Genomic DNA, 23,177 nt, shown 5'->3' on the forward strand with positions numbered 1-23,177 from the left:
TTTCATACCACACACAGCTGAGCAATGTGGTATGACTATTCCTCCCCTCCTCCTAAGGCGGATTGACCAGGATGGCCCTGATAAATACTGTTATTTTGATGGTTTGTACAGTACTGTTTAAATGCCAGCTGTTAATGTGAAGGTTAAACTGTGGTATTTGCAGAAAGACATTTTCATCATGTGATTTCTAAGAAGGTGCCCTCTTTTGGCCTCCTCAGGACCAATACATGTTGTGCAGAGCAGTTGAAATCACAGTATATATAAAATAATAGTACTAATACTGTTTTACAATACTATATTTAAGTGTTAATGCCAGAGAAGCCAGTGTTTGGAGGATATATTGGCACGAGTGTTGTTAGGCACGAGATAAAATAACACACAGTGATACATCAGGTACTTAGCGGGAGCTAAAACTATCCATACAATGTGGATCTGGTTTTGTTTCAGCATTCTGTAGGATAATTAGCACATGTCCTCCTCTCTCCCCATGTAATGATGCAGATCAAAAGCTCGAGGCTGAATCTGATATCTGACATATCCCCTAAAAAAGCCCTCTGCTCTATCATCAATATTCATGTCTTTATCTACAGTATCTCTATCTTCATAACAGTGCGTGTCATCCCTAGATATCTATTGTCTGAATCGCTCTCTCTCTCTCTCTCTCTCTCTCTCTCTCTCTAGGTCTCGCCCTGTTGGAGCGTCTATGTCTGCAGGAGGGGGAGCGAACGGTGAGGCGGAGAGATTGTGTTGTCGTATGATGGGCCTGGGGCTGCTGCAGCCCCTTAGTGGCTTTTTCAGAGAGCAGCATGAAGACATTGTCAGTCCAGTCACAGCCACCTTTAATGTGAAAACCAACTCTTTACTTCAGCAAATTGTTTCACTGCTGCCATTTCAACAAATATCACATTGATCATTGTTAGTATTGTTCACTGAATGAGAGTACATGAAAAAAGTAATTCTAACAAATGTATTCTGGGTTATGTATCAACTTCATTATCGACCATCTACCTCCCTATCTACTCTACCTTTTAATCTTTTAGCATTCCATTATGTTGAGAACTGTTCTTATGGACAGGCTTACCATATGAAAGCTGATTTCATAAATGTACAAATTATTTTCCAAGTAACAGTTCACAGATGTAATCTCATGTGTGTGATTATAATATATCGCACATAGTTCGTCAGGCACGCACGCTGTCGGTGCCATTTTTATCACATGCCCGTGGCAGCTGAATCCACTCAGATGAAAGGTTCTTAGAATGAGGATTCAAATATAGATTTCGCAACTTAGTATTTTTTCATGACTAGAAATAGATTTCATATATTTTCTGTTAGCATGCATGTGTACGTGTATGCACGCGTGCAGAAGTGTGTATGGGTGTGTGTGTGTGCTCCCTGTTGCAGTATCTTAATAGGAACTGAACTTTGTGTCGTGCGGCAATGGGTTGTCATGTTTCCTTCATTGGTGTGACATGTTGTCAGAGCTGCTTTTCTCTTGCTCAGCCACCAAAGCAGAATTTGTATCTGAACAGTTGAGCATTTGTCTCTGGCTGCACTGTGTGTGTGTGTGTCACAGAATGACTGTTTGTAAGGCATGCATGTGTATGTATGTGTGTGTGTGTGTGTCTTGAATGAAAGCGTGTGTCAATTTGTGCCTGTTTATATGGTACTATGTTGGTGCTTGAGCATACATTTCAGGGACGTTCTGTATTTCTATGTGAGTTTGTGTGCATGATATTTGTCTGAGTGTTTGTGACAATGTGTTTATGTACAGTGCCAGTCAAAAGTTTGGACACACCTACTCATTCCAGCAACCGTTTGCCTTGATGACAGCTTTGCACAGTCTTGGCATTCTCTCTACCAGCTTCATATCAAATGCTTTTCCAACAGTCTTGAAGGATTTCCCACATATGCTGAGCACTTGTTGGCTGCTTTTCCTTCACTCTGCAATCCAACTCATCCCAAACCATCTCAATTGGGTTGAGGTAGGGTGAATGTGGAGGCCAGGTCATCTGATGCAGCACTCCATCACTCTCCTTCTCGGTGAAATAGCCCTTACACAGCCTGGAGGTGTGTTTTGGGTCATTGTGCTTTTGAAAAACAAATGATAGTCCCACTAAGCGCAAACCAGATGGGATGTTGTATCACTGCAGAATGCTGTGGTAGCCATGCTGAATAAGTGCGCCTTGAATAATAAATGATTCCCACAACAATGTCACCAGCAAAACACCCCCACACATCACACCTCCTCCTCCATTCTTCACGGTGGGAACCACACATGCAGAGATCATCCGTTGACCTACTCTGCATCTCACAAAGACACGGCGGTTGGATCCAAAAATCTCACATTCGCACTCATCAGACCAACGGACAGACTCCCACCGGTCTAATGTTCATTGCTTGTGTTTTTTGACCCAAGCAAGTCTCTTATTATTATTGTTGTCCTTTAGTAGTGGTTTCTTTGCAGCAATTAGACCATGAAAGCCTGATTCACGCAGTCTCCTCTGAACAGTTGACGATGAGATGTGTCTGTTACATTTATTTGCGCTGCAATCTGAGGTGCAGTTAACTCTACTGAACTTGTCCTCCGCAGCAGACGTAACTATGGGTCTTCCTTTCCTGTGACGGTCCTCATGAAAGCTAGTGTCATCATAGCGCTTGATGGTTTTTGCAACTGATCTTGAAGAAACTTAGTTGTTAAAGTTATTTAAATGTTCTACATTGACGGACCGTTGTATTACTCTTTGCTTATTTGAGCTGTCCTTGACATAATATAGACTTGGTCTTTTACCAAATAGGGCTATCTTCTGTATACCACCCCTACCTGGTCACAACACAACTGATTGGCTCAAATGCATTAAGAAGGAAAGAAATTCCACAAATGAACTTTTAACAAGGCACACCTGTTAATTGAAATGCATTCCAGATGTGCAAAGCTGTCACCAAGACAAATAGTGGCTACTTTGAAGAATCTCAAATATAAAATATAATTGTATGTTCATAGTTTTGATGTCTTCACTATTATTTTACAATGTAGAAAATAGTACAAATAAAGAAAAACCCTGGAATGAGTAGGTGTTTCCAAACTTTTGACTGGCGCTGTACGTAAACACATTGTCACAAACACTCAGACATAACATGCACACGAACTCACATAGAAATGCAGAACTTCCATGCAACGTATGCACACTAACAAACAGGCACACACATATTCACACATGTTTTCATTCAGTACCTACACACACACGCATGCATGCCTTAAAAAACTGTCATTCTGTGACACACACACACACACACTGCTTGCGTAGAGCATCTGCTGACCGCTTTGCATAAGAGCCCCATGTTCCCAGGGCTCAGGCTGCTCTTACCCAGCAGAATGCTCACTGTGCCTGGGTTGGTAAGAGCATTTTGTCCCCTCTCACTGTCCCTACCTGGTCCTGGGATTGGACCCCCAGCTCTGCATTATTCAACTTGACCAGAGTCAACATCTCCCCATGTCTTTTGACAATGCTGCTCTCTCTCACCCATTGTTCTCCCTTCTCTCTCTTTTGTCTCTCTCTCTCACTCAATCTCTTGCCCTTTTTTCTTTCCTTTCTCCCATTTTTGTAATGCTACCTTTTATTAAGGTTGATGTTACAGAGTAGGATGCTATAACAGGTTTTGATCATGTTTTCCTCTGGGTCTGTGCTGTAGTTGTGATTCTAGTTAGTGTTTTGTTCTGGCATTAACTGCACAGAGAGAGCGATACCTAAGGTCAGCTCTTGCGTATTGCGTATTTGTCCCTAAAGTGTAGACACACACTCATAAACACACACGCACTTGACATGCGCAGTATTGGAATGGCTTGAGATTCTTACATAGATGGATAGTCATTATGTAATGGTCTCTGAATTATGATTTGCAATACGTTCAGATTCATACTAAATTGGGCCCTGAGAATTGTCCAATTCTATCTGGTTATGTAGTCAATATCATATTACTGTGCCGTGCTGAAACTGCTTTCTACAGTGGAAACCATTCACAGCCATTTCACAGGAAAATAATTTGTTCAGTAAGGAATACACTCTCGTGCATTAAGCGGAACTAATAGAATATACACAGTAACAAGAAGACTTTTCATACCTCAGATGAATGAGATTGGCTTTGAAGGTGGTGTTAACTTTTAGCTTCTCGCAATTTGCCAGAGGTTGCATTCTGCTATAGGGAGCCCTGTGCTTAGCAAACACTGTACCTTACCTCACTTTTGAAAAGTAGACATTTGTATTTGTTCAATTCGGAAAGTAAAAGCCCTCTCTATTTGGCATTGTTGGTGAATGTCATCTGAACTGGAATCAACAGACATAGGATTTATTCCTTGAAGATAACTAAATATGATTTCCTGTTTGTCTGTCAGCAATTGGACTGTACATTAAATAGATATCTGCCCTTTTGTCTGTCCGCTGTCCTCTTTTGGACAATTTTCTTTATTTGTGTGTATAAGTAAACCAAATCAATGTAAATAATGTTGGTAAAATGTTCCGGTTATGATCACCTGTAGTATCCCCCTGGTTATTATACGGTGTTACTACAGTATATGGTACTGTGTTACTGTGATTTAAAAGATTTAAAAGTAGATACTGAAAAATGCATGTTCATTGCCTTCTCTCCCCAGGAGGACCAGCTATATTTCTGGGCTACTTTCGGCCTGCCCTCCCACCTCTGGGTGCCCCATGAAGGGCATACCGCAGGCCGCATCAAGGCCTTGAGGCCCCCTCCACAGCCAGCTCAGGTATGTTATCAACACTGTTTTTGTTGTGTACCACCTCAAGCAGAGCTCCAGCGAAGAACGTTTGTTCAAACAGGATGACATTGAAAATGTTTGGCCACATTCAACTGAATGAAAATTACTGTGAGTGCCTCAGGAGGATAACAGATCTTTGTAGTCTTTTATTTGCTCTTAAGTTAACTAATACCCAGTCCCAGACAGGTTTTGATACAATACTGTCCTCTTGTGGTTATATTTGATATATTTTGTATAATGACAGAGCATGTAGATATCACTCCTGTTCTTCCAACAGAGGTCAGGCTTGTCCTATAATAACTATACAGGTTTCATAAGTATTCACCCACTTTGAACACCCACTCAAAATTTTGTGTAATTACAAAATGGGATTGCTATAGATTTAATTGTGTTTTCTTTTTGCAATTATTCTACACAAAATAATCCATGATGTCAAAGTAAAAAGAAAGTTCTACAAATGTTTATCAATTAATGTAAATTAAATAACTAAAATATAGTTGTTGCATAAGTATTCACCCCCTTTGTTTAGGTAAGCCTAAATTAGTTCAGGAGTAAAATATGTCGGAACAAATCACATAATAAGTTACATGGACTCACTCTGTGTGAAATCATAGGGATCGACATAATTTTTTAATGACTACCCAATCCTCTGTCCTCCATACTTACATCTGTAAGGTCCCTCAGTCATGTATTGAATTTCAAGCACAGATTCAACTACAAAGTAAGGGGAGCTTTTCGAAAGCCTCATATAAAGACGGGCAGTGATTGGTAGATGGGTAACAATAACAAATCAGACATTGAATATCTCTTTAATATACACGTTCAAGTTAATAATTATGCTGTGGATGAAACCACCCAGACACAACAAAGATACAGTTGTCCTTGTGAACTGAGCTGCAGGATAGGAAGGACACTGATCAGGGGTTCATGAAATCATTCATTTGCTAGTAACAGCAATTCATATTCTGGCAATCTCTGAAATTCACTTAGATAATACCTTTGATGATACAGTGGTAGCAATACATGGTTATACGATCTACAGAAAATACAGAAATGCCAAAGGTGGAGGTGTGGCTGTTTATATTCAGAACCACATTCCTGTAAAGCTTAGACCGGATCTCATTAAATACTGTTAAAGTAATATGGGTTAATCTGCCTCATCTAAAGCCCATTCTGGTGGGAAGCTGTATTAGACCACCAAGTGCTAACAGTCAGTATCTGGATAACATGTATGAAATGCTTGAAAATGTATGTTATATAAATAGAGGTATATTTTCTGGGTGATTTTAAATATTGACTGGCTTTCATCAGGCTGTCCACTCAAGAGAAAGCTTCAAACTAGTGCCACCAACCTGGTCCAGGTTATCAAAAATGTTTTTACCATTATTTAACTAGGCAAGTCAGTTAAGAACAAATTCTTATTTTCAATGACAGCCTAGGAACAGTGGGTTAACTGCCTTGTTCAGGGCAGAATAACAGATTTGTACCTTGTCAGCTTGGGGATTTGATCTTGCAACCTTTCGGTTACTAGTCCAATGCTCTGACCACTAGGATGACACTGACACTGACACTTACCTGGACTCCATCACCTCCTTGATTTACCTACCCCTTTGGTTTCTTCCCCAGGCGTCATTGTTTCTGTTTCGTGTCTGTGTGTTGTTCGGGTTTCTTGTTTTGTATTATGTTTTGTTTATTGATTAATTTATTCACTCCCTGAACTTGCTTCCTGACTCCCAGCGCACACGTTACAATATAATAATATTTTACAGTAAACAAATTGACGACAAACTTTCAGCACGCGTTATAGGGAAGGACATTGTGAAAAAGCACAGCACTATGACTGTTGATTGACTGATAGAAATAGATAATAAAACGATTGTGGGGCTGTTTGCCTTAGCAGCAGCTAATGGGGATCCATAATAAATACCATGAGGCCATGGTGACAGAGTTCAATGGCTGTGATAGAAGAAAACTGAGAATGCATCAACAACATTGTAGTTACTCCACAATAATGACCTAAATGAAAAGTGTCTTGTAGGCACTAAAGTTATACTGCAAGAAAATACTGCAAAGAAATACACGTATTAATGTCCTAAATGCAAAGCCTTATGTTTGGGGCAATCCAACACAACACTTCACTTACTAACTGCCTCCTTATTTCCAAGCATGGTGGTGGCTGCATCATGTTATGGGTATGCTTGACATTGGCATAGACAGGAGTTTTTCAGGATAAAAATAAATGGAATGGAGTTAAGCACAAGTAAAATCCTAGAGTAAAACCTGCTTCAGTCTGCTTTACACCAGACACAGGGAGAGGAATTCACCTTTCAGCAGGACAATAACCTACAACACAAAGCCAAATCTATACTGGAGTTGTGTACCAAGAAGACAGTGAATGTTCTTGAGTGGCCAAGCTATCTAGCCATGAACCCCAACACTGTGACAGAGCTTGAAGAACTTTGAAAAGAATATGACTATCTAATGAAAGTATATTAGTGTTTTATTCATTTTTTGTGTAGACCGTTGACAATATATATATATATATATATATATATATATATATATATAGATAGATAGATAGATAGATAGATAGATAGATAGATAGATAGATATAGATAGATAGATAGATAGATAGATAGATAGATAGATAGATAGATAGATTAGATAGATAGATAGATAGATAAAATAGATAGATAATAGATATATAGATATATATTAATCCCATTTAGTAACACAGTAAAATGTGAAGAATTCCATGATAGGAAGGTCATTGTCAGAAGAAGGTCAATTCTTGATATGCTGTTGAGCTTTTTAGCTTGTAATGGTATCCTGAACTTCACTTAAAAATATTTGAACTGTAAGCTCAACACAAACTGTAGAGTAACTATAGACATGGTTGGAATATGTGCATCTAACTCTGGGCTCTGCACTCTTCACAAGGCCTCTTTGGAGCTCATTGAGACTTTGATCGTCTTGCGGGTTAAATCTTCGAAGAGTCTCCCCATCTCTGTTCTATCTACCCAGGAGCTACAAGAATGGAGTCTAGACATGTGGCCTTCCCTGATCCTGACCTTACCCTCAACTTACAATGGTCCAAACCCCTGCAACCAAACACGCTCAGTTGTGGGTGTTTACCCTTTTCACTCAGGGTGTGGCGTGTCACATCCACTAGGTTTTAAGTCTGAGAAATTATTCAAAATATAGCATGTGGTATACTAGGCCTAGAAAGCACATTCCTTGAAAAGTGTTAATGTAATCCTGCTTGACAGTTTACATCCTTCAAGAAGGGCTTCAAAACATCACTTCATGTAATATTAATATGTACAATGTTTTGTATTTTTTATTGCTGCTGCTGGAAGAGTGGGTCTGAAATTATTGTTTTCCTGACAGAATTCATCAAAGTCAGGGAATCTGTCACAAGAAGATAATGGCAGTGATATTCCAGGGCTGGAGCGGATCATCAATGACTTGAGGATAAAGATTGCAGCACTGGAAATCCAGCATGCATCTCTGGAGATGGAGGTCCACTCTAAGGAGAGTGGGGATAGGGACAATACTGTGGCCTTAGGGGGTGTCAACCACACATGGAAGAAGAGGATGGAGGTTTCCGTATAGACATCACCTGTGAAGGAGGGATTTAGATTTGAAGTGCCTTTCAAGGGAGGGTCTTGACACAACTGTGGGAAGCATTGGATTCGTCAGCCTCTGTCCCACTGATCTCCTCCTCCTCCCTCCCTAACCCTGGCTTTGTCTGTATCTGCCAACAGCAGCAGCAGAGTGGTACCCAGCCACCACCCTCCCCCACCCCAGATATACCCCCTCCTCTTCTTCCTCCTCCCCCTCATCCTCTACCTCAGCTCTCTGGAGGGCCACCACCACCCCCTCTCTCTGGTGGGGCTGGTCCTCCTCCTCCACCCCTTCCTCCTCCTTTACCTGGTATGTGCAGACCCTGTCCCCCACCTCCACCCCCTCCCTGCAGAGCTTTGGACCTCCACCCCCAGGTAAGGGCCCCCTCCTACCAGGTAAGGGCCCCCTCCTCCGCCCACACCCCCAGCAGTGGACCTCCATCTACCCCAGGCTTTGGCCCTCCTCCCCCTCCCGGAGGTTTCAAGGTCTCCATGGCCCAGGAGGCTGGCCCTCAGAAGCCCCCCATCGAGCCCATGAAGCCTCTCTACTGGACCAGGATCCAGCTGCATTCTAAAAAGTAATTACTAGTCCACTTTAGTCCAATCACTTTAGATATACACTGAGTGTACAAAACGTTACATTGCCAAACATTACATTTGCCTTCAGAATAGCCTCAATTCGTCAGGGAATGGCATTCCACAGGAATGCTGGCCCATGTTGACTCCAATGCTTCCCACAGTTGTGTCAAGTTGACTGGATGTCCTTTGGGTGGTGGGCCATTCTTGATACACACAGGAAACTCCTAGGCGTCAAAAACCCAGCAACGTTGCAGTTCTTGACACAAACCGGTGCACCTAGCACCTACTACCATTGAAGTTCAAAGGCACTTAAATCATTTATCTTTCCTATTCACCCTCTGAATGGCACAGATATAGTACACAATCCATGTCTCAATTGTCTCAAGGCTTAAAAATCCTTCTTTAACCTGTCTCCTCTGCTTCATTTACACTGATTGAAGTGGATTTAACAAGTGTCATCTATAAGGGATCATAGCTTTCACCTGGATTCACCTAGTCAAGGAAAGAGGAGGTGTTCTTAATGTTTTGTATAGCCAGTGTATATGTTTATCCATAGTTACCTGTTTAGCTATATGAGAAAACCATCAACATAACTCATGAATGAGAATGCAAAAGGTAGAGATGGATCATTGACATTTATGGAGGCTTTCCTTACCAAACTATAGAAGGGGTTTTCTGCTGAAGATAAAGATCAGCCATGTTATAGAGATGGGAACCCAGTGTAAAATGAGAGAAAGATGTGGGAAAAGAGTGTGATGAGATGGTGTTTGAGTTGAAACGGGTGTTGTGATGTGCTTTGGTACTGATGTACTTGACTTCACACATAAAGATGTCATGCATGCTATAATACTGTAGTACTGTGACATGTCAGAAAATAAGTCCACCTTATAATAACCAGTGGACATAGTGGTGGGTTTATATGAAGTTATTGGAAATGTAATGTACTGTACAGTAGTTGTCTGAAGAGGTACTGTGGTACTGCTCTCTGTATTCAGGGGCTCGGTAAAGCACAACATGTCACACATTTTGAATTGTAAGTTTGAGATACACTCTTAGAAAAAAGGGATCCAAAATTATTCTTTGGCTTTCCCCATTGGAGAACCCATTTTGGTTCCAGGTAGAACCATTTTGGGTTCCATGTAGAACCCTCTGTGGAAAGGGTTTTATATGGAAGCCAAAACTGTTCTACCTGGAACCAAGCAGGGTTCTTCAAAGGGTTCTCTTATGGGGACAGCTGAAGAACCCTTTTAGGTTCTAGATAGCACCTTTTTCTCTAAGAGTGCATACATCAACAGGATAATGGGATTCTCTGCCTCTAACCCTATTACAGGGGCTGGGTCACTGGCTTACTGGGGCTCTCTCATGCCGTCCCTGGAGGGGGTGCGTCACCTGAGTGGGTTGATTCACTGTTGTGGTCATCCTGTCTGGGTTGGCGCCCCCCCCCTTGGGTTGTGCCGTGGCGGAGATCTTTGTGGGCTATACTCAGCCTTGTCTCAGGATGGTAAGTTGGTGGTTGAAGATATCCCTCTAGTGGTGTGGGGGCTGTGCTTTGGCAAAGTGGGTGGGGTTATATCCTTCCTGTTTGGCCCTGTCCGGGGTGACCTCGGATGGGGCCACAGTGTCTCCTGACCCCTCCTGTCTCAGCCTCCAGTATTTATGCTGCAGTAGTTTATGTGTCGGGGGGCTGGGGTCAGTTTGTTATATCTGGAGAACTTCTCCTGTCCTATTCGGTGTCCTGTGTGAATCTAAGTGTGCGTTCTCTAATTCTCTCCTTCTCTCTTTCTTTCTCTCTCTCGGAGGACCCGAGCCCTAGGACCTGAGCTCCAGGACTACCTGACATGATGACTCCTTGCTGTCCCCAGTCCACCTGGCCATGCTGCTGTTCCAGTTTCAACTGACCTGAGCCCTAGGACCATGCCCCAGGACTACCTGACATGATGACTCCTTGCTGTCCCCAGTCCACCTGGCCATGCTGCTGCTCCAGTTTCAACTTCCACCTGACTGTGCTGCTGCTCCAGTTTCAACTGTTCTGCCTTATTATTATTTGACCATGCTGGTCATTTATGAACATTTGAACATCTTGGCCATGTTCTGTTATAATCTCCACCCGGCACAGCCAGAAGAGGACTGGCCACCCCACATAGCCTGGTTCCTCTCTAGGTTTCTTCCTAGGTTTTGGCCTTTCTAGGGAGTTTTTCCTAGCCACCGTGCTTCTACACCTGCATTGCTTGCTGTTTGGGGTTTTAGGCTGGGTTTCTGTACAGCACTTTGAGATATCAGCTGATGTACGAAGGGCTATATAAATAAATTTGATTTGATTTGATTTGATAAAGATCCAATGATAGAAATGTAATGCAGATCTTTCTGTCTTCTACTTTAGGGATGCGAGTGGTTCTTTGGTCTGGGAGAAGATCGAGGAGCCATCAGTGGACTTCGATGAGTTTGTCGAGTTATTCTCCAAAAGTTCTATGAAGGAGAAGACACCAATATCAGACACCATCACCAAGTCCAAGGCCAAACAGGTACTGTACATTGTGTGTGCATACGTTTGTCTGTCTGTCCCTTGCCTGTCTTTGGTCCCATCCCTGTCTCTGTCTCTTGCTGTCCCTCTCTCCGTCACTCTAGTCCCTTGCCTGTGAATGACATGAGGAAGTGATGTACTGTAGCCAGACAGTGATTATGTGGTGTGGGGTCTGGCTCCCCCTGGCTTCTAGGCCTAGTGAGGTGCAGAGCCAGTGAGTGGCGTGTGGCGAATAAACCCACACTGATGACTGGGAGACGCTGTGGCAGGCCAGTCGGTCATGTGGTTCCTCCCCTGAGACTGCTGCTCTGTGGCTCTGACCTAATAGTCTTACATAGCTTCCCATCCTAAGTTTCTACTGTCCTTTTCTGTCAGCCACTGATCGAAAATAATTTGATAGATTTAAGTACCATGGTAGAGCACTAGCCGAGTATTTCAGCTCTAAGTGGTCACTGAGGAAGGGAGGATATTAAAGAGGGGTTAGTAGAGTATTGGGACAGAGCCTTGTGTGTGCTCTTCCCTCTAGAGGGACTACCTCTGTGTATTCAGAGGCATACAGACAACTTGAATGAATGGCGAAGAGCAGAACCCCATGCTGATTCACTTTTCATACTCTCTCAGTCAGAGCTGCAGTGAAGAGCATACACTATATATACAAACTACACTACCGGTCAAAAGTTTTAGAACACCTACTCATTCAAGACTTTTCTTTATTTTGACTATTTTCTACATTGTTGAATAATAGTGAAGACATCAAAACTATGAAATAACACATATGGAATCATGTAGTAACCAAAAATGTGTAAAACAAATCAAAATATATTTTATATTTCAGATTCTTCAAATAGCCACCCTTTGCCTTGATGACAACTTTGCAAGCTCTTAGCACTCTCAACCTGCAATGCTTTTCCAACAGCTTTGAAGGAGTTCCCACATATGCTGAGCACTTGTTGGCTACTTTTCCTTCACTCTGTGGTCTGACTCATCCCAAACCATCTCAATTTGGGAATTGTGGAGGCCAAGTCATCTGATGCAGCACTCCACCACTATCCTTTTTGATAAAATAGACCTTACACAGCCTGGAGGTGTGTTGCGTCATTGTCCAATTGAAAAACAAATTACAGTCCCACTAAGCCCAAACCAGATGGGATGGCATATCGCTGCAGAATGCTGTGGTAGCCATGCTGGTTAATAATGCCTTGAATTCTAAATAAATCACAGACAGTGGGACCAGTAAAGCACCCCCACACCATAAAACTTCCTCCTCCATGCTTTACGGTGGAAAATACACATGCGGAGATCATCCATTCACCCACACCACATCTCACAAGGACACGGCGGTTGGAACGAAAAATCTTCAATTTGGACTCCAGACCAAAGGACAAATTTCTATCAGTCTAATGTTCATTGCTCCTGTTTCTTGGCCCAAGCAAGTCTCTTATTTTTGTTGGTGTCCTTTAGTAGTGGTTTCTTTGCAACAATTCGACCACGAAGGCCCGATTCACAGTCTCCTCTGAAAAGTTGATGTTGTGAAGTATCTGTTACTTGAACTCTGTGAAGCATTTATTTGGGCTGCAATTTCTGATGTGCAGTTAACTCTAATGAACTTATCCTCTGAAGTAGAAGTAACTCTGGGTCTTCCATTCCTGTGGCGGTCATTAGAGCCAGTTTCATCATAGCTCTATATGGATTTTGCGACTGCACTTGAAGAAACGTTCAAAATTCTTGAAATTTTCCAGATTGACTGACCTTCATGTCTTAAAGTGATGATGGACTGTCGTTTCTCTTTGCTTATTTGAGCTTTTCTTGCCAAAGTATGAACTTAGCCTTTTACCAAATTGGGCTATCTTCTGTCCTTGGCTCAAACGCAATAAGAAAGCAAGAAACTCCACTAATTAACTTTTAACGAGGCACACCTGTTAATTGAAATGCATTCCAGTTGACTACCTCATGAAGCTGGATGAGAGAATGCCAAGAATGTGCAAAGCTGTCATCAAGGCAAAGTGGCTACTTTGAAGAATCTCAACTATAAAATATGTTGATTTGTTTTACACATTTTTGGTTGCTAGATGATTCCATATGTGTTATTTCGTAGTTTTGATGTCTTCACTATTATTCTACAATGTGAAAACAGTAAAGATAAGGAAAAACTCTTGAATGAGTAGGTGTTCAAAAACTTTTGACCGGTAGTGTATGTGTACACCCATTCAAAGTATTTCAGCCACACCCGTTGCTGACAGGTGTATAAAATCAAGCACACAGCCATTTAATCTCCATAGACAATCATTGGCAGTAGAAGGGCCTTACTGAAGAAGTCAGTGACTTTCAATGTGACACATAGGAAGCCAGTTTTCCCCAAAAATTCTGCCCAGCTTGAGCATCCCCGGTCAACTGTTATTAAGTGCTGTTATTGTGAAGTGGAATGTCTAGGAGCAGCCATGAAGTGGTATGCCACACAAGCTCACAGAACGGGACTGCCAAGTGCTGAAGCGCGTAACAATATTCTGTCCTCTGTTGCAACACTCACTATTTAGTTCCAAACTGCCTCTGGAAGCAACGTCAGCACAATTCATCAAATGGGTTTCCATGGCCTTGCAGCTACACACAAGCCTAAAATCACCATGCGCAATGCCAAACGTCGGCTGGAGTGGTGTAAAGCTCACCGCCATTGGACTCTAAAGCAGTTGAAACATGTTCTCTGGAGTGAAGAATCACGCTTCAATATCTGGCAGTCCGATGGACAAATTTGAGTTTGGCAGAAGCCAGGGGAACTTTACCTGCCCGAATGCATAGTGCCAACTGTAAAGTTTGGTGGAGGAGGAATAAGGGTCTGGGGCTGTTTTTTCATGGTTCGGGCTAGGCCCCTTAGTTCCAGTGAATGGTAATTTTAACATAGCATACAATGACATTCTAGATGATTCTGTCCTTCCAACTTTGTGGCAACAGTTCGGAGAAGGCCCTTCCCTGTTTTCAGCATGACATAGCGAGGTCCACTGTCACGACTTCCACCGAAGTCGGCTCCTCTCCTTGTTCGGGTGGCGTTTGGCGATCGATATCACAGGCTTTCTAGCCATCACCGCTCCATTTTTCATATATCCATTTGTCTTGCCTTGTTTCCATACACACCTGGTTTTCATTTCCCCAATCAATCTACTTGTATTTAACCCTCTGTTTCCCATCATGTTTTGTGTGTAATTGTTTCATGTCATGTGGTGTTAGTTTACGCGCTTTATTTTTTTATGTTCTGTTTTTTGAGCGCGTTTGATTGATGTTGTGATCTCGTTTTTTGGAACTATAATAAAAGTGAGCCTGTTCATTATGCTTTGCTCTCCTGCACCTGACTTCGCCTCCATTGACACACCATTGACAGAATGACACACCTCCAATGGAGTCAGCAGGAGCAGGTACCCCGGTTAGAGGAGTGCGTCCAGGAACATTCGGCCATGTTACATCATCTTGTTGCCATGATAGATCACGTTGTCCAGACCATGGACCGCTGGGAGAGACAGGAAGTCTCTCCAGTGCCTCGACCAGCACAAACCGGGGTTGTCTCCACCCGTTCCATCCGGAGAGAATTCCAGTGGGATACGTCTTCCCTTCCCAGGGAGTATGATGGAACGTCAGCACAGTGCCAGGGATTCTTGTTACAACTGGACCTCTACCTGGCCACTGTGCACCCAACTCCCTCAGGAGGGGAGAGAGTGACCGCCCTCTTCTCCTGCCTCACAGGAAGAGCGCTGGAGTGGGCAAACGCCGTGTGGAGAGAAGGAGACACAGTGCCAGACCACTTCGAGGAGTTCACCCGTCGCTTCAGGGCCATCTTCGATCATCCACCTGAGGGCAGATCGGCTGGGGAGAGCCTCTTCCATTTGAGACAGGGGACGAGGAGCGCCCAGGACTTCACCCTGGAATTCCGGACCTTGGCCGCCGAAGCAGGCTGGAACGACAGGGCCCTCATCGACCATTATCGATGCAGCCTACGAGAGGATGTCCGACGTGAGCTGGCCTACAGGGATGCCACTATTTCCTTTGACCAACTGGTAGATTTGTCCATCCGGTTGGATAATCTGCTGGTCACCCGCGGACGTCCAGAGGGGGCTCTGTCGGTTCCATTGTCCAGCACCCCCCACTCCGGTGCCCATGGAGTTAGGAGGGGCTGCTCATAAGGAGACTGTAGGAGGAGCCATCACGTGCACCATCTGTGGCCGCAGAGGACACACTGCCGGTCGGTGCTGTGTAGGTTCCTCTGGGGGTTGAGGCAACAGGCAGGGCACTCTGGCGTCACACCAGGTGAGTTTCCACCACACTCCTCCAGAGTCCTCCAGAGTTTTCCCCACATTCCCAGCATAAGGCGCTCGTCGATTCAGGCGCAGCTGGGAATTTTATCGACAGAGCATTAGCCATTAGGTTAGGGATCCCCATTTTTCCTATAGCTAGACCCTTCCCGGTACATGCTCTAGATAGTCGACCATTAGTATCCGGGCTAATCAAGGAGGACACCATCTCCTTGGCCATGGTTATGCAGGGCAATCATGAGGAGAGAATCAGTCTCTTTCTCATTGACTCTCTTGCGATTCCTGTGGTACTACGCCTTCCTTGGTTGGCTCTGCATAACCCCACAATTTCCCGACAACAGAGGGCTCTCACGGGGTGGTCGTGAGAGTGCTCAGGGAGGTGTGTATGGGTTTCCGTTGGTGCTACCACGGTGGAAAGTCCAGACCCCCCCCAGAATATGCCGATTTGGCTCTTGCCTTCAAAAAGAAGGCAACTCAATTACCACCTCATCGACGGGGGGATTGTGCGATAAATCAACTGGCAGACGCTGCGCTTTCCAGGAGTCATGTGTATCCCCTGTCGCAAGCGGAGACAGTGACTATGGATACATATGTCTCTGAATCCCTGCGTCAGGGGTACATTCGGCCCTCTACTTCACCCGCCTCCTCAAGTTTATTTTTTGTGAAGAAGAAGGATGGAGGTTTACGCCCGTGCAATTGACTATAGAGGTCTCAATCAAATCACGGTGAGGTACAGTTACCTCTTACCGCCACGGCGATTGAGTCAATGCATGGGGCGCACTTCGTCACGAAACTGGATCTCAGGAGTGCGTATAACCCGGTGCGTATCCGGGAAGGAGACGAGCGGAAGACAGCATTCAGTACCACCACAGGGCATTATGAGTACCTCGTCATGCCATATGGGTTGATGAATGCTCCATCAGTTTTCCAGTCCTTTGTAGAAGAGATTTTCAGGGACCTGCACGGGCAGGGTGTAGTGGTGTATATTGCTAACATTCTGATTTACTCCGCTACATGCACCGAGCATGTGTCCTTGGTGCGCAAGGTACATGGACCACTGTTGGAGCATGACCTGTTCGTCAAGGCTGAGAAATGTCTGTTCTTTCAGTAGGCCGTCTCCTTCCTAGGGTATGGCATTTCCACATCAGGGGCGGAGATGGAGAGTGACCACCTTGCAGCCGTCTGTAATTGGCCGACTCCCACCACGGTAAAGGAGGTGCAATGATTTTTAGGGTTTGCCAATTACTACCGGAGATTCATCCGGGCTTTTGGCCAGGTTGCTGCGCCCATTACCTCCCTGCTGAAGAGGGGTCCTGTAAGGTTGCAGTGGTCGGTTGAGGCGGACAGGGCTTTTTGGCAACTAAGAGCTCTGTTTACTTCAGCTCTAGTGCAGGCCCATCCGTATCCCTCTTTGGCATTCATAGTGGAAGTGGACGCGTCTTTCCTAACAGATCTTCCTCCCTCACAGGGAAATAACACGATCCTGGTCGTTGTGGATTGTTTTTCTAAGTCCTGTCGTCTCCTCCCGCTGCCTGGTCTCCCTACGGCCCTATAGACTGCGGAGACCCTGTTTACACACGTCTTCCGGCACAACGGGATGCCTGAGGATATAGTGTCGGATCGGGGTCCCCAGTTCACATTGAGAGTGTGGAAGGTGTTTATGGAACGTCTGGGTGTCTCGATTAGCCTTACCTCAGGTTTTCACCCCTAGAGTAACGGGCAGGTAGAGAGAGTCAACCAGGATGTGGGCAGGTTTCTGCGGTCCTATTGCCAGGACCGGCCGGGGGAGTGTGCAGCATTTGTGCCCTGGGCCGAGATGGCACAGAACTCGCTTCGCCACTCCTCCACTAACCTCTCCCCCTTTCAGTGCGTATTGGGGTACCAGCCGGTTCTGGCACCGTGGCATCGACATCAGACCGAGACTCCTGCGTTGGAAGACTGGTTTAGGCGCGCAGAGGAGACATGGGAGGCCCCCCGTTTCCATCTCCAGCGAGCCGCGCGTCGCCAGAAAGGGTGAACGATGTATGTTATAGATTACAGCTTCCCTCTGATTATCATATTAACCCCTCGTTCCATGTGTCTCTCCTCAAGCCGGTGGTGGCTGGTCCGCTCCAGAAATCTGTCCCTCCACCCCCTTTGGACATCGAGGGGGCCCCGGCTGTCACGCCCTGGTCTAAGTATTTTGTGTTTTTCTTCATGAATTGGGTCAGGCCAGGGTGTGGCATGGGGTTTTTGTATTGTGGTGTGTTTTGTCTTGGGGTTTTGGTGTGTATGTATTGGGATTGTAGCTAGTGGGGTTATCTAGCAAAGTCTATGGCTGTCTGGAGTGGTTCTCAATCAGAGGCAGGTGTTTATCGTTGTCTCTGATTGGGAACCATATTTAGGCAGCCATATTCTTTGAGTTTGTGGTGGGTGATTGTCCTTAGTGTCATTGTTCCTATCTCTTTATTTATTTACACAAGTATAGGCTGTTTCGGTTTTCGTTACGTTCTTTGTTTTGTAGTTTTTTGTGTTTATTCGTGTTTCACGTTGTTCATTAAACATGGATCGCAATCTACACGCTGCATTTTGGTCCGACTATCCTTCACACCTAGAAAACCGTTACAGTATCACCCACCACCAACGGACCAAGCAGTGTGTCAACAGGCAGGAGCAGCCCAAAGAGGAGATGCGCTATAAGGATTTCTGGACATGGGAGGAAATCCTAAATGGAGAAGGACCCTGGGCTCAGCCTGGAGAATATCGCCGCCCCAAAGAAGAACTGGAGGTGGCGAAAGCGGAGAGGCGCCGGTATGAGGAGGCAGCACGGTGACTCGGAAGGAAGCCTGAGAGTCAGCCCCAAAGATTTCTTGGGGGGGGGGGCTCAGGGAGAGTGTGGCAGAGTCAGGAGTCAGACCTGAGCCAACTCTCCCTGTTTATCGTGAGGAGCCAAGGAGGTGTTGGAGGTGAGCGAAACAGAGACTGTGAAGGAGTTAATGGGGAAATTGGAGGAGAGAGAAATGAGGGAGTTGCTGTGTTGGTGCTTTTTGCATGGAATTCGCCCAATGGAACGTGTCGGGGATTTGATGGCACCTGGGTTAGCGCTCCATACTCGTCCTGAGGTGCGTGTTAGTCGGCTGGTAAAGTTGGTGCCAGCCTCACGCACCAGGCCTCCTGTGCACATCCCTAGCCCTGCACGTCCTGTGCCAGCACTGCTCTCAAGATCTCCAGTACGCCTTCACGGTCTAGCCCATCCTGTGCCACCTCCACACTCCAGCCCTCCGGTAGCAGCTCCCCGCACCAGGCTTCCTGTGCGTGTTCTCGGTTCAGTACCACCAGTACCAGCACCACGCATCAGGCCTACAGTGTGCCTCGCCTCTCCAGCACTGCCGGAGCCTTTCTCCTCTCCTGCGCTGCCGGAGTCTCCCGTCTGTTCAGCGCTGCCGGAGCCTTTCTCCTCTACAGCGCTGCTGGAGTCTCCCGCCTGTTCAGCGCAGCCAGAGCCTTTCTCCTCTACAGCGCTGCTGGAGTCTCCCGCCTGTTCAGCGCAGCCAGAGCCTCTCTCCTCTCCTGCGCTGCCGGAGTCTCCCGCCTGTTCAGCGCAGCCAGAGCTGCCAGCCTGCATGGAGCAGCCAGAGCTGCCAGCCTGCATGGAGAAGCCAGAGCTGCCAGCCGGCATGGAGCAGCCAGAGCTGTCAGTCTGCATAGAGCAGCCAGAGCTGTCAGTCTGCATGGAGCAGCCAGAGCTGCCAGCCTGCATGGAGCAGCCAGAGCTGTCAGCCTGCATGGAGAAGCCAGAGCTGCCAGCCGGCATGGAGCAGCCAGAGCTGTCAGTCTGCATAGAGCAGCCAGAGCTGTCAGTCTGCATGGAGCAGCCAGAGCTGCCAGCCTGCATGGAGCAGCCAGAGCTGTCAGTCTGCATGGAGCAGCCAGAGATGTCAGTCTGCAAGGAGCTGCCAGTCTGCACGGAGCTGTCAGTCTGCACGGAGCTGTCAGTCTGCAAGGAGCTGTCAGTCTGCAAGGAGCTGCCAGTCTGTAAGGAGCTGCCAGTCTGCAAGGAGCTGCCAGTCTGCACGGAGCTGTCAGTCTGCAAGGAGCTGTCAGTCTGCAAGGAGCTGCCAGTCTGTAAGGAGCTGCCAGTCTGCAAGGAGCTGCCAGTCTGCACGGAGCCGCCAGAGCTGCCAGTCTGTAAGAAGCCGCCAGAGCTGTCAGCCTACATGGAGCAGCCAGAGCCGCCAGTCAGCGTGGAGTAGCCAGAGCCGCCAGTCAGCATGGAGCAGCCAGATCTTTCAGTCTGCCAGGATCCGCCAGTCGGCCAGACTCTTCCAGATCTGCCAGTCAGCCAGACTCTTCCAGATCTGCCAGTCAGCCAGACTCTTCCAGATCTGCCAGTCAGCCAGACTCTTCCAGATCTGCCAGTCAGCCAGACTCTTCCAGATCTGCCAGTCAGCCAGACTCTTCCAGATCTGCCAGTCAGCCAGACTCTTCCAGATCTGCCAGTCAACCAGACTCTTCCAGATCTGCCAGTCAACCAGACTCTTCCAGATCCGCCAGTCAGCCGGGATCTGCCAGAACTGCCAGTCGGCCAGGATCTGCCAGTCGGCAAGGATCTGCCAGTCGGCCAGGATCTGCCAGTCGGCCAGGATCCGCCAGTCGGCCAGGATCCGCCAGTCGGCCAGGATCCGCCAGTCAGCCAGGATCCGCCAGATCCGCCAGTCAGCCAGGATCTGCCAGTCAGCCAGGATCTGACAGTCAGCCAGGATCTGCTGAAACCACCAGCCAGCCAGGATCTGGTAGATCTACCTACCTGCCTGAGCTTCCTCTCACTCCTGAGCTTCGACTCACTCCCGAGCTTTCACTCACTCCCGAGCTTTCTCTCACTCCCGAGCTTTCTCTCACTCCCGAGCTTCCCCTCAGTCCCGAGCTGCCTCAGTCCCGAGCTGTCCTTCAGTCCCGATCTGCTCCTCAGTCCAGTGAGTTTCTGGGTGAGGACTACTAGGCCATGGTCAGCGGCGAGGGTGGACTATCCAGGGACGCGAGGAGAGGGGACTAAGACATTGACTGAGTGGGTTCCACATCCCGCACCGGAGCTGCCACCATGGACAGACGCCCACCCGGACCCTCCCTATTGTTTTGAGGTGCGTTCGGGAGTCCGCACCTTAGGGGGGGAGGGTTCTGTCACGCCCTGGTCTAAGTATTTTGTGTTTTTCTTCATGTATTGGGTCAGGCCAGGGTGTGGCATGGGGTTTTTGTATTGTGGTGTGTTATGTCTTGGGGTTTTGGTGTGTATGTATTGGGATTGTAGCTAGTGGGGTTATCTAGCAAAGTCTATGGCTGTCTGGAGTGGTTCTCAATCAGAGGCAGGTGTTTATCGTTGTCTCTGATTGGGAACCATATTTAGGCAGCCATATTCTTTGAGTTTGTCGTGGGTGATTGTCCTTAGTGTCATTGTTCCTATCTCTTTATTTATTTACACAAGTATAGGCTGTTTCGGTTTTCGTTACGTTCTTTGTTTTGTAGTGTTTTGTGTTTATTCGTGTTTCACGTTGTTCATTAAACATGGATCACAATCTACACGCTGCATTTTGGTCCGACTATCCTTCACACCTAGAAAACCGTAACACCGGCGTACATCTTTCGTTCCATCCTGGATTCGAGGCATCGGGTGGGGGGCCTTCAGTACCTCGTGGACTGGGAGGGGTATGAACCGGAGGAGAGGTGCTGGGTTCTGGTTGCAGATGTTTTGGATCCTGAACTGCGATGGTGAAACTCCCGCAGCAATTCACATCAGGAAAATGTTTTGAATGGTCAATTTACTGTAAATTAATAAAACAGTTTATGATTAAAGTGTTATTATATTCTCCAGGGGAATAGTTATTCTGTAGATCCTGTAAAAAATTATATACAATGGGATATATCTTCACTATGAACACATCAGACAATATTATCTGCAGTGTAGTACCACCATTATGCACCCATAATTGCTCATGCTGTGTTTCTTTTGGCATTGAAATTAAATTATATCATGTCCACAGTGTGTTTGGAAACCATTTAGCTAGATATATATGCAGGAGTTCAGTGATGTAACTGACTCCATGTTCAATTATTATATTTTTATCTCCACTCTGAGTTGTGTGATCTGGAGCACATCAAAGTGGTATGCCTGAGGCTGGGGTTTACTATCTACACTCACCACACAACCTTATTACCCAGCAGTCACTCTGCATACTCAGGCTGACTGTTGTCACAGGGAAAATCTACTGTAAACCATACAGGTGTACTATCTTAATGTAATCACTGTTGTCACTGACAATTGCCCTGAACAGCAGGAAATGCACACTTGTAGTGTATTCTAGGTTATAAAGGCTTCTAAAGTTTGTAATTTCCACTTTAAAATGTCAGACTTGATTTGTGCTAACTAAAAATCTCCTAACTAAAAATCAACCCCTACAAAAATGTCCATGAATTATAATCCACATTTTAATTCAGATGCACATGTCCTGTTGCGGCAGGATTATTTTCATGTTATGATGAACTGGTCAAATTAAGATCGAACATCTGTACTGTATATGATACTGCCCATGGCTGTTGGCTTATTAATATACAGTATATGTCACGGCCGTCAAAAGGAGGAGACCAAGATGCAGCGTGGTGAGCGTACATATTATTTTTATTAGAAAAGACGCCGAACAAAACAATAAACACTACAAAACAAACCGTGAAGCTAAAGGCTATGTGCCATAAACAAAGTCAACCTCCCACAAAGACAGGTGGGAAAAGGGCAACCTAAGTATGGTTCTCAATCAGAGACAACGATAGACAGCTGTCCCTGTTTGAGAACCCTACCCGGCCAAACATAGAAATACAAATAATAGGGCCTCCCGGGTGGCGCAGTGGTCTAGGGCACTGCACAGTGCTAGCTGTGCCACCAGAGACTCTGGGTTCGCGCCCAGTCTCTTTCGCAGCCGGCCGCGACTGGGAGGTCTGTGGGGCGATGCACAATTGGCATAGCGTCATCCAGGTTAGGGAGGGTTTGGCCGGTAGGGATATCCTTGTCTCATTGCGCACTAGCGACTCCTGTGGCGGGCCGGGCATAGTGCACGCTAACCAGGTCGCCAGGTGCAAGCTGTCACCAGGTGCGGCTTGCTGTCGGGTTGGATGCGCGCTGTGTTAAGAAGCAGTGCGGCTTGGTTGGGTTGTGTTTCAGAGGACGCATGGCTTTCGACCTTCATCTCTCCTGAGCCCGTACGGGAGTTGTAGCGATGAGACAAGATAGTAACTACTAACAATTGGATACCACGAAATTAAAAGAAATAAAAAAGAAATACAAATAATAGAACATTGAATACCCACCCCAAATCACACCCTGACCAAACCAAATAGAGATATAAAAAGAA

At 46.0% G+C, this 23,177-nt stretch overlaps 1 pseudogene; it reads left to right on the forward strand.

Annotated features, from left to right (window-relative positions):
- The first annotated feature begins 703 nt into the window (after positions 1-703).
- Positions 704-23,177, forward strand: part of LOC112260904 — a 54,988-nt pseudogene continuing 32,514 nt past the window's right edge.

This window comes from Oncorhynchus tshawytscha, linkage group LG01 (assembly GCF_018296145.1).
Source record: "Oncorhynchus tshawytscha isolate Ot180627B linkage group LG01, Otsh_v2.0, whole genome shotgun sequence".
Classification (NCBI taxonomy): Eukaryota; Metazoa; Chordata; class Actinopteri; order Salmoniformes; family Salmonidae; genus Oncorhynchus; species Oncorhynchus tshawytscha.